Source organism: Mesoplodon bidens (assembly GCF_964165515.1).
Source record: "Mesoplodon bidens genome assembly, chromosome: 8".
In the NCBI taxonomy this organism is placed as follows: Eukaryota; Metazoa; Chordata; class Mammalia; order Artiodactyla; family Ziphiidae; genus Mesoplodon; species Mesoplodon bidens.
The window spans coordinates 96,207,057-96,219,842 of record NC_138165.1 but is presented as its reverse complement, the minus strand read 5'-3'; positions in this window follow the sequence as shown (position 1 = coordinate 96,219,842).

The window sequence follows — 12,786 nt, the reverse complement described above, 5'->3', positions numbered from 1 at the left end:
GAGCAATATCATAACTTGTTTCTGAATTTAGGAATTAAGAAGGATCAGAGTTTCTTTGCAGCATTCAACGTTTTTCCTTCCTTCCCAAGACAGGACACAGCTCCCTTAATACTTCCTAGAATTAGCAGACTCCCTCCAAAACCATTCTCCAAAGTTGTTTCAGGGTAAAGTCACTCATTCCTTTCAAGGTTTGGCAATATCTTAAATTGTCCGCATTCCACAACTTCATTGGACATAAGGGAATAGGTAAAGATCAAAAGCTAGCCATGGTCCTGGAATCCCAAAGTCTTCTATCTCTTGACTCAGTTCCATTATTTTTTACTCATTCAGTTACACCATAGGAAGCAGAATGTTAAGTCTGTCTCAATATCTCAATTATTCTGAAAATTATAATTTATTTTGCTGTAGATATTTCATCAGGAAAAAAAGCGCTACAAATACTTGCAGTAAATTGTTAGACCCTAGAAGCAGGGTCAGTTTTTTTAATTTAGGTAGGAAGTACATGATTTTGTGTTAATATGCTTAAAAGATAATCAATTCTAATATCTAATATAATAAAATCATATCACTATCTTTTTGTGCTCCTAATAGCATACACTTAATAGAAAAATGTTTCATTCCAGCTATTTTGGAGTCTGTGGCAAAGAACAACATGTCTCTTACAAGTATTTGTGAAACCATTTGATCTACAAATTGTCAGGCAAAATATCTTATCATGTCTATTGATGTTGGAAGTAGAGATTTTTTTTAGAGTTATTGACGATGTGTTTCTTCATGAGAAACAGTACAAATATAAATATGAAATAAAACTTCATTGAGTGCACAGAATACACCAAATTACTTGTTTCTTCATCAAACATTTCATAACCAACAACACTGTGCCAGCCACTGAGTGGACCAAAGGCATAAAAAGACTCATTTGCTGACTTCTAGAAGCTCACCATCTGGTGCAGGGAGAAGGTACATTGTATTATGCAAGGGGGATACTGTTTTATTTATGAACCTTTTGACAAGGACCAGAAAAGGTGAAGAGTATTACTGTATCTTAGAAATATTCTCATTTAAGTTTCCTCACTACAACACCAAGAAATAGGCACTATTATTTCTATTAAGTTAACCTGACACCATGTAGCCAGTGAGTGGCTTAAATCCAACTCTATCTCCAAAATCTTTGCTTTTTGTGCAATTCCACGAGTTGGCAAACTGTCACCCATAGGGCAAATATGGTCTGCTGCCTGGTTTTATAAATAAAGTTTTACTGGAACACAGCCACACCCATTCGTTTTCATATTATCTGTGGCTGCTTTCACTCTATAATAGCAGAGTAGAGCAGCCGTGACAGAAACAATATTACCCACAAAGCTGAAAATATTTACTAGCTGACCCTTTACGGAAAATGTTTGCCTACTTCTGTACCATATCATACCATAGTGGTTCTCAATCAGAGGCAATTTTGCCCCCACGGAGACACTTGGCAATGTCTGGAGACATCGCTAAAATTGTTTTGACGTCAGGGTGCTACTGGCATCTTAACACGTCAAGGCCACAGATGCTGCTAAACATCCTACAATGCAGAACAATCCTCCACAACAAAGAATTAATTATTCAGCTCAAAATGTCAGTAGTGATGGGACTGAGAAACAGTCCCATCGCAAATCCTCTATGTAATGAAATTTGCATGGTCCCGTTACATAACTTCATGAAATGTACAATTTTAATGCCATTTTAATATACATTATTATACCAATGAGTTGAACATTGACTAAAATTTTCAAAATATTTGTTTCTTCCAAAAAGTAAATTTGCAGGCTATATGCTTGATATTATTGTGTTATACAAATATAATCCATAAAATAGACCATCTAAAGACTTCTGTGTAAAGATGGCTGATTGAATACAATCATCTATTTTAAAACACTCTCAAAGGCCAACTAAAATGACAGTAAAAAGGTCTTTATGTAGCTATAACCCTACAAGAATGAGAATGACGTCAGAGATATTGGCAACACTTTGGAAGCTGGGGAGAAAACAGGACAGTGGTAAATTCTAGCAGACCTAGCAAACTGAATCCTAGCAGTAAGAAAACTGAGAACCAACCAGATTTTCACCAAAGAAGTCTCCAAAGCATTGGGAATTGGGAATTGGCAAAACAATCTCCTCTGGAAGGAGTGCTGCAGCTAATGCCAAAAGTACAGAGGACTGGTCAAAGTTGGTTAAAGGAACAATCAGAGGCTCAGATCACCTCCCTCGAATGGTACAAATGGTCACTGTTTCACTCCCACCTTGCAAAAGAAAGCAAATGTTCTCTGGAGTGGGACAAACTAGATCATGATCAGGCAGGAAATTCTGAACTGAGAACTGAGAAGTTAAGGGGACAGATGCATATACGATGCTGAGACCTTACCCACAACTCTATATCTCAATCCCACTCAACTCCCAGAATGCTGGCAGAGATATGAAAAAATATTGCTAACTTTAAACAAGAACAGGGATTTTTTTTTAATTCAAGAAAAAAAGAGGTTTTGGAGAAATTTAAAATTTGAGAGCAGAAATGAAAAAGTCAATAGAAGATTTGAAGGCAAATTTGAAGAAATCTCCCAGAATGTAGAACAAAGTAAAAAGACACACAGTAATAAAAAAATTCAAAGGCAAGTTTAGAATATTCAATAACTGAATGGTAAGATTTCCAGAAAAAGAACACAAAGAAAACAGGGATGAAAAATAATTAGCAATAAAATAACCTAAGAGTATTGAATTTCTACCAAAGCATAGAGTCATATATTTCAGACTGAGATAAAGAGATGATCCAAAAAGGCTCCAGAAACATAAAAATAAAACATAAAAATAAACATAAAAATCAAGTTACATAAGAGGTTCCAAAGTGGATTTTAGATTTCTCAATAGCTGGAAGTGAGAAGGTAGAGAACCATACATTCAGGATTCCAAATCAAAATTGTTTCCAACTTTGAGCTCCATACAAAGGCAAAATTCTCATCAATTTCTGTTAAAATATTTTCAGACATCAAGGTTACAAAAAATTTACCCCCCATGCACCCTGTCTTAGGAAACACCTTTCCTCCAACAAAACAGGATAGAAAACCAAGAAAGTAAAAGACACGCTATCTTAGCCCAGTTTGGCCAGAATACCAAGCCTGGGGCAAGTAGTGTTTTATTAGGAAGTTTGATCCTAGGAGCAGGAGTGAGGAGTGTGGGGAGCAAACTAGGGAAAGCAGAATCTATTTTTCAGGAATTCCTCCTGGGAAGAAATGGGGAAGAATTTGTCATTTCGTTCCTGTCCAATGTTGGTCCAAGTTTCTCCTGAGGGTGCCAAGTCTTCAGTTTGTTACTGAACCAAAACTTGGGTCCACTCACCCATGTGCAATAAAGCCAATCTACTGACACCAGCTTGCCATGAAGGAAGTACAGCATTTATTGTAAAGTGCCATACAAGGAGTCTGGGACAGCTAATACTCAAAGAGCTCAAACTCCCTGACGGGTTTCAGCAAAGTATTTTTAAAGGCAAGGTAAGGGAGGGGAGTCCCACAGTGTGTTATCAGCTCACACACAATTTTCTAATTGGTTTATGGTGAGGTAACAGGGCAATGTCACAGGGGTTAACATTATCAATTCTCAGCCTCCAGTAGGTCTGGTGGCTATGTGCTCATGGTCATCAGGTAGATAATGTCTTCCATTTGGTGGGGGGGTTAGCATCTGTAACACAACTCAGGAAATGTGCATCAGATACTATTAACTAGGTACTTCAGAGAGGAGCTAAAGAAGAGGATATGGGGGAGGAGTCTGTCCCAAAAGACCCCATAGGGTCCTGCTTGGTTATAAGCTCTTTTAAGGGCACATGCATGAGCACCAAATGGCTCCAGTTGTCAGAGAAGCTCAGAATCAGAAGCAAGAAGCATCAGTGCGGGTCCAAGTCGAGCTGCTCTGTGTTGCTCCTTCTTGAAGCTGCTTGGTGTACTCACAGAACTGATTGTCATAGTGTGGCTGGATTAAGAAAGAGGTGATGATCAGACAGTCAAGAGAATCTGAAGTGTGCAAAATAGATGTGGGAACATTAAGCTACACATTTGTATTTCCAGTTATCTTCTCCTTCCAAACACGCATTTCTCCATACCCTTGCAGTTAGCATGGCCAGGTGACTTGGTGTGGTCAATGAAATATGACCATAAGGCACAATGAAACTTCCAGATGGGAGCATTTAAGAGCTGGTGCACAGTACTCCATGCTCTTGTTCCCGTCCTCTGACATCATGGATGTGCACATCAATGTGGAGTCACCACAATATCAAAGTCACCTGGGATGCTGGTCCAACAAAGAGTAGAGCTGTTAGGGAACCATTGACCAGAACTGCCTGCCGTGACCAGGCACGATGACCACCACTTGCATGAGTTGTCTCACAAGAGGTCCTGATAAGGAACATGGTGCTGTCACCCAAAGCTAACCAGAAGAATTCAGGAGGGGCCAAAAGGGGAGACACCAGTCCATATGTCCTACCAACCTTCCAGAATACTTGTTGCTGGAATCCATCTTGGCTGTAAGATGCCCCTACCATCAGGAAAGACCCTGAGTCAGACCAAATATGGGCCAAGCAAGAAGATTGGCCAGAGACAACCGGAAACTAACAAACACCATTACCATAAAACCTGAGATTGCGAGCCACATGGCAGAGCAGTTCTCCTGGGTTCCCTTACTCTGCTGCTCTCCACCCGGGTGCCCCTTCCCAATAAAGTCTCTTACTTTGTCAGTACGTGTGTCTCCTCAGACAATTCATTTCGGAGTATTAGACAAGGGGTCTCCCTTCCTGCAACATCCTGGAAAGTCATCCAGAGTTATCCAGACCTGCAGAGAACTTTATACAAGGGACAAACAACTTTTGTCATGTGAAGCTACTCATATTTTGGTACTAGACTGAAATGACACAAAGGGGGAAATAATTCACCATAGGAAAGAGATGACTTCAATTCCCAGGATAATAGTCAAGGACATCTTGGGATCATAGTTAGGTGACATGCATATAGGGCACTCTGTCCACACGGGAGCAAGTCAGAAGGCTCCAGGAAATACATCTTTAGGAAGAAGAAACTGAGTTTCTGGGTATCTAATGAGTCTGAGTTCTTGAGAAGAGAGTTAGACAATCGGCAAAGATTTTGAGGTTAAATTCCAGATCAATACAGAGAAAATTAGCATATATTAAAGCAAGATGATTCTTAACTATAAGAAAGGAGTTTTACAGTAAAAGAGTTATTATAATTTGCTATGAGGCTCTGCTATAAATAACATTTACTTAGTCATAAATATGTAAACCTGGCATATTGCTCTAAGCAAGCACACTATTTTAGGGAAATGGTAGAATGAGAAGTCATGCATGGGTAAAAGGGACAGTGAAATAATTTTTTAATTAATTAATTTGCAGAGTGGGGAGTAAATATAAAATGACTGAAATTGAAGTTTAAAAATACCAATTCAATAAAGTTACTTGGAAACATGAAGAGGGTAAATACCAAAATAATCATCGAAAAGAGTTGAACGTAGTTACCTCCAAGGCAGGGAAAATGTGAAGAAATAGATAGGATTGTGCTGTTTTCCAAAATAAATTTTGTAGAACTATTTGACTGTAAACAATTTGCATATATAACTTAAAATAATACGATGACTAAAAAATCAACACCCTTTCTTTTAGCTGTGATTCTATTAGTTTAGCTTTCCCTGCCCTATGCACAGCTGTGCTTAGGGAATGACTATTACATTTAATGTAATTATATCTATGTTTGTATTACATAGTCTCAAATGAGTCTTTTAATAATAAGTGACAGGGCATTATTATTCCAAGGTCTCAGAAGTTAGCAAATTGTCAGGCAGAATTGTGTGTCCCACTTTCTTCCCTCTCCACAACACATTGCCTCTAACATGTCATGGTTTTATGGGAAGTCGAAGTAGTCAAGGAGCCAGAAATGAAGATTTGAGTTAAAGTCCTGATATCAGGCAAACCTAAATGACTTTGACTAGACTTAAATGTTATGATCTCATAATTAATTAAAGGCTCTTAAAAAAATTAGGGAGATATTAATTTACAATCAGAGTAGTGAACGATCACTCAAAGAACATGGGTGGGTAGGTACAGGGCAAAGCAAATGGAATTTTCTCTCACTACCTCAAAAGTGTATTCTAATTCATTCCTAAAATATTTTAGGTACCTACTAAGCACCAGGCAACATGCAAGGCACTGGAGTCAATGATCATATGCCAGAGACTTTAGACTCATTGCTGCTTCTCCCTCTGCAGCTCTTACCATAACTGTAATTTTGAATTTATTATATTGCTCTTTGTATATTGCCAGGAATGGCCTCTGTTTTTACTCACTGTTATATCCTCTGCATCTAGCAAGATACTTGAAATATAGTAGTGGTCAATTCATATTTGTTTAATGGATGAACATAAGTAAATAAATAAACAAGAGGATAAATGACCAGCAATGAACTTGGGTCAGATGGACAATGTGTAGGATTGGGAGAGTGCCAGTCAAACTACTTTCCATACTTTCCACCTCCAGCTGTTTCCTGCAATGGTTTTCTACTTGTTCCAAAGTCATTTTATGTTCCCTGTGACTAAATGATTATCTCTGGGGAGTAATGACCACGTGTCAACCTTCTGGACCCCTCAGTGTACACATCATAAGACTGGACATAGAACTGAACACATACTCCATGATGAGCACAGCCAATCCAGCAGTCCTTGCAGACACACCCCCATAGCTCTACATGAAAGTTAATCAATCCACAAAGCATGGCTGTATATGCAAGAGAGATAAGCCTGTTCATGATTCTCTTCTTATCTAAACACTTCTGACCTCACATGAAAACCTTGAAAAGAGGGAGGATCTAAAAATAGTTCTGCAGCACTTATTTAGAATGGATGTAGGATATGAAGAACTCTCTTAAATTCATTAATTTGTCTCTATTGACTCAATAAATACCGATTGAGTAGCTATGATTATCTCTAATGTACCAAGCACTATACCATGAGGCAGCCAGAACTAGAGTCATGTGTATTTTCACTACATTATAATAAAGCATATGGTCAACATTGTACTTTGAAGGACATCTGTTTAAAATTAGGAGAATTCATCAAGAATGAATCTTCCACGTACTTTTACCCAAAGAAGATTTTATTGATTGATTGATTGATTGAATCATATAGCTTCACGTCACCAATATAAAGATCTCTAGAGAAAGTCATCATTTGCAGCTTCTTATTTTGCCTTTTAAAGTTATCTTACAATAAACAACGGGTATATCTTGCATGTAACTTGGCATCAATGTGCAACCTGATTAAATCTGTTGAACAACCAGAGGAAAGAGAAAAATAATCCATCCTCTTTTCTTCAATCATATAAAAGTAGTAAATGATCATTGGAAAGAATTTTGTTTCTGCTGTGATTGGCCCTCATTAAATCTTCATGAGCCAATAGACAACCAGATGTTTCTCTAGCAATAGGTAAGGACTGCAAGAGATATATCTACTATCTGTAATATTCCAACACACATTTGTTGAGCAATTACCATGAGTGAAACATCATACTAGATACTGGAGAGACAGAAAATGAAAAAAAAAATAAAATAATGTCCCCCTCCTTTTAGGAGCTGCCTCTCCAGGAGAAAATATTGACAGGTAAGCAATTACCATCAAAAGTTACCAGAGCTAATAGATATAAGGTTAAATGTCTACTCTGGCCAGAAGTACTCATTGAAATGGGCCTTGAAGGATAAGTAGGATTTACCAAGGAAAGAAAAATTTTGGGTGGAAAGGGCTTTTCAGGCAGCAAAAACAGTACATACAAAAGTCTAGAGTTCAACTGAAAACTTTGGGTATTACCAAATATGTGTGAGAAGAGTGAAAATGGAGTGAATAATGCTGGGAAAGCAAGTTAGAGCCAAATAGTGAAAATCTTTCTTTGCCATAAAAAGAATTTGGGACTTATGTAAAGGGGTCGCATGGTGAAACTTACAGCAATTTTCTTTAGTTAAAAACAAAACCTTGGGCTTCCCTGGTGGCGCAGCGGTTGTGAGTCCGCCTGCTGATGCAGGGGATGCGGGTTCGTGCCCCGGTCCGGGAAGATCCCACATGCCACGGAGCGGCTGGGCCCCTGAGCCATGGCCGCTGAGCCTGTGCGTCCAGAGCCTGTGCTCCACAGCGGGAGAGACCACAGCTGTGAGGGGCCCGCGTACCACAAAAAAAAAAAAAAAAAAAAAAAAACCTAAAGTCCAAACAATTACTAGAGCCTAATGTTACTTCTTTCTTTATAACTGTCCTAAAAGAAAAGATTCTAGAGTGAATTACTTAGTTCCCCTCTAATAACTACTTTAAAAGCCAAAGTGATTTAAATCTTGAGAACACAAATGAAATTATCTGTGGTTTTACTTCAGAAGATCATATTACAGTTGAATTATTGGGGAAAAAAATTCCCATGAAAGGCCATAAAATTAACTGCCACTTATCTATCTTCCATTTGGGGACTTACATATTCGTCATGCTGAGTTTCAAATGTAAGTTTTTAACAAAACCTTCTGTTCTTCCATGTACTTAAAAATATAATACAGGTTTCTAAAGCAGACCAACAGGAGCAAGTATGGGTAGCAAATGGGTAGCCAATTTTTTCCCAGAGCCCTCAAGGCCAGGAACTTTATCTAAGGATTATCCCAATCCAATCATGACACTGGAAAACAGATGACATCTAATCAAAATTTTAAAATTTTGGATCTGCAACAGACACCATTAAGATAATTAAAATACAAGCCACAGACTGTGAGAATATATTTTCAAAAGACACATCTGATAAAGGACTATTAGCCAAAATATACAAAGGACAGTTAAAACTCAACAGCAAGAAAATGAACTCAATTTTAAAATGGTGCAAAAGATCTGAAAAGGCACCTCACTTACAGATGACAATTAAGCATATGAAAATGTGTTCAGCATTATATGCCATTATTTCTGCAAATTAAAACAACAATGAGATACCACTACATACATATAGAATGGCCAAAATTTAAAAAACTGACAATATCAAATCCTGACAAGGATGTGGAGTAACAGGAACTCTCTTTCATTGCCAGCTGGAATGTGAAATGATACAATCGCTTTGGAACAAAGTTAGCAGTTTCTTACAAAGCTAAAATAGTTTTATATGATCAAGCAATCAAATTCCTAGATATTTACCCAACTGAGTTGAAAACCTATGTCCACAGAGAAACTTGCAAGTGAATGATTTTAGCAGATTTATTCATAATTACCCAAATAGAGACAAACAAGATGTTCTTCAGTAGATAAATGGATATACAAACTGTGGTACATACTTACAATGAAATATTACTCAGAAATAAAAATAAATAAACTATTAAGCCATTAAGAAACATGGAGGAGAAGGCAGAGAGCCGAAGCAAGAAGAACTAAAATCCTGCAGCCTGTGGAACAAAAACCACATTCACAGGAAGATAGACAAGATGAAAAGGCAGAGGGCTATGTACAAGATGAAGGAACAAGATAAAACCACCAAAAAACAACTAAATGAAATGGAGATAGGCAACCTTCCAGAAAAAGAATTCAAAATAATGATAGTGAAGATGAGCCAGGACCTCGGAAAAAGAATGGAGGCAAAGATCGAGAAAATGCAAGAAATGTTTAACAAAGACCTAGAAGATTTAAAGAACAAACAAACAGAGATGAACAATACAATAACTGAAGTGAAAACTACACTAGAAGGAATCAATAGCAGAATAACTGAGGCAGAAGAACGGATAAGTGATGTGGAACACAGTATGGTGTAATTTACTGCTGTGGAACAGAATAAAGAAAAAAGAATGAAAAGAAATGAAGACAGCCTGAGACCTCTGGGACAACATTAAACAACAAAATTCACATTATAGGGGTCCCAGAAGGAGAAGAGAGAGAAAGGACCCGAGAAAATATTTGAAGGGATTATAGTCAAAAACTTCCCTAACATGGGAAAGGAAATAGCAACCCAAGTGCAGGAAGTGCAGAGGGTCCCATACAGGATAAACCCAAGGAGAAACACACAGAGACACATAGTAATCAAACTGGCAAAAATTAAAGACAAAGAAAAATTATTGAAAGCAGCAAGGGAAAAATGACAAATAACATACAAAGAAACTCCCATAAGGTTAACAGCTGATTTCTCAGTAGAAACTCTACAAGCCAGAACGGAGTGACATGATATACTTAAAGTGATGAAAGGGAAGAACCTACAACCGAGATTACTCTACCTGGCAAGGATGTCATTCAGATTCTATGGAGAAATCAAAAGCTTTACAGACAAACAAAAGCTAAGAGAATTCAGCACCACCAAACCAGCTTTACAACAAATGCCAAAGGAACTTCTCTAGGCAAGAAACACAAGAGAAGGAAAAGACCTACAAAAACAAACCCAAAACAATTAAAAAAATGGTCATAGGAACATACATATCGATAATTACCTTAAACATGAATAGATTAAATGCTCCAACCAAAAGACACAGGCTTGTTGAATGGATACAAAAACAAGACCCATATATATGCTGTCTACAAGACACCCACTTCAGACCTAGGGACACATACACACTGAAAGTGAGGGGATGGAAAAAGATATTCCATGTAAATGGAAATCAAAAGAAAGCTGGAGTAGCAATACTCATATCAGATAAAATAGACTTTAAAATAAAGAATGTTACAAGAGACAAGGAAGGACAGTACATAATGATCAAGGGATCAATCCAAGAAGAAGACATAACAATTATAAATAGATATGCACCCAAAATAGGAGCACCTCAATACATAAGGCAACTGTTAACAGCTATAAAAGAGGAAATCAACAGTAACACAATAATAGTGGGGAACTTTAACACCTCACTTACACCAACGGACAGATCAACCAAAATGAAAATAAATAAGGAAACAGAAGCTTTAAATGACACAATAGACCAGATAGATTTAATTTATATTTATAGGACATTCCATCCAGAAACAGCAGATTACACTTTCTTCTCAAGTGCGCACGGAACATTCTCCAGGATAGATCACATCTTGGGTCACAAATGAAGACTCAGTAAATTTAAGAAAATTGAAATCATATCAAGCATCTTTTCTGACCACAATGCTATGAGGTTAGAAATGAATTACAGGGAAAAAAATGTAAAAAACACAAACACATGGAGGCTAAATAATACGTTACTAAATAACAAAGAGATCACTAAAGAAATCAAAGAGGAAATAAAAAAATACCTAGAGACAAATGACAATGAAAACACGATGATCCAAAACCTATGGGATGCAGCAAAAGCAGTCCTAAGAGGGAAGTTTATAGCTGTACAAGCCTACCTCAAGAAACAAGAAAAATCTCAAGTAAATAATCTAACCTTACACCTAAAGGAACTAGAGAAAGAAGAACAAACAAAACCCAAAGTTAGCAGAAGGAAAGAAATCATAAAGATCAGAGCAGAAATAAATGAAATCGAAACAAAGAAAACAATAGCAAAGATCAGTAAAACTAAAAGCTGGTTCTTTGAGAAGGTAAACAAAATTGATAAACCATTAGCCAGACTCATCAAGAAAAAGAGGGAGAGGACTCAAATCAATAAAATTAGAAATGGAAAAGGAGAAGTTACAATAGACACCGCAGAAATACAAAGCATCGTAAGAGACTACTACAAGCAACTCTATGCCAATAAAATGGACAACCTGGAAGAAATGGACAAATTCTTAGAAAGGTATAACCTTCCAAGACTGAACCAGTAAGAAATAGAAAATATGAACAGACCAATCACAAGTAATGAAATTGAAAATGTGATTAAAAATCTTCCAAGAAACAAAAGTCCAGGTCCAGATGGCTTCACAGGTGAATTCTATCAAACATTTAGTGAAGGGCTAACACCCATCCTTCTCAAACTCTTCCCAAAAATTGCAGAGGAAGGAATACTCCCAAACTCATTCTATGAGGCCACCATCACCATGATACTAAACCCAGACAAAGATACTACAAAAAAAGAAAATTACAGACCCAAATCACTGATGAATATAGATGCAAAAATCCTCAACAAAATACTAGCAAACAGAATCTAACAACACATTAAAAGGATCATACACCAAGATCCAGTGGAATTTATCCCAGGGATGCAAGGATTCTTCAATATATGTAAATCAATCAATGTGATAAACCATATTAACAAATTGAAGAATAAAAACCATATGATCATCTCAATAGATGCAGAAAAAGCTTTTGAGAAAATTCAATACCCATTTATGATAAAAACTCTACAGAAAGTGGGCAAAGAGGGAACCTACCTCAACATATTAAAGGCCATATACGACAAACCCACAGCAAACATCATTCTCAATGGTGAAAAACTGAAAGCATTTGCTCTAAGATCAGGAACAAGACAAGGACATTCACTCTCACCACTATTATTCAACATAGTTTTGGAAGTCCTAGCCACAGCAATCAGAGAAGAATAAGAAATGAAAGGAATACAAATTGGAAAAGAAGAAGTAAAATTGCCAATGTTTGCAGATGACATGATACTATACATAGAGAATCCTAAAGAAGCCACCAGAAAACTACTAGAGCTAATCAATGAATCTGGTAAAGTTGCAGGAAACAAAATTAATGCAGAGAAATCTCTGGCATTCCTATACACTAAGGATGAAAAATCTGAAAGAGAAATTAAGGAAACACTCCCATTTACCATTGCAACAAAAAGAATACAGGGATTCCCTGATGGT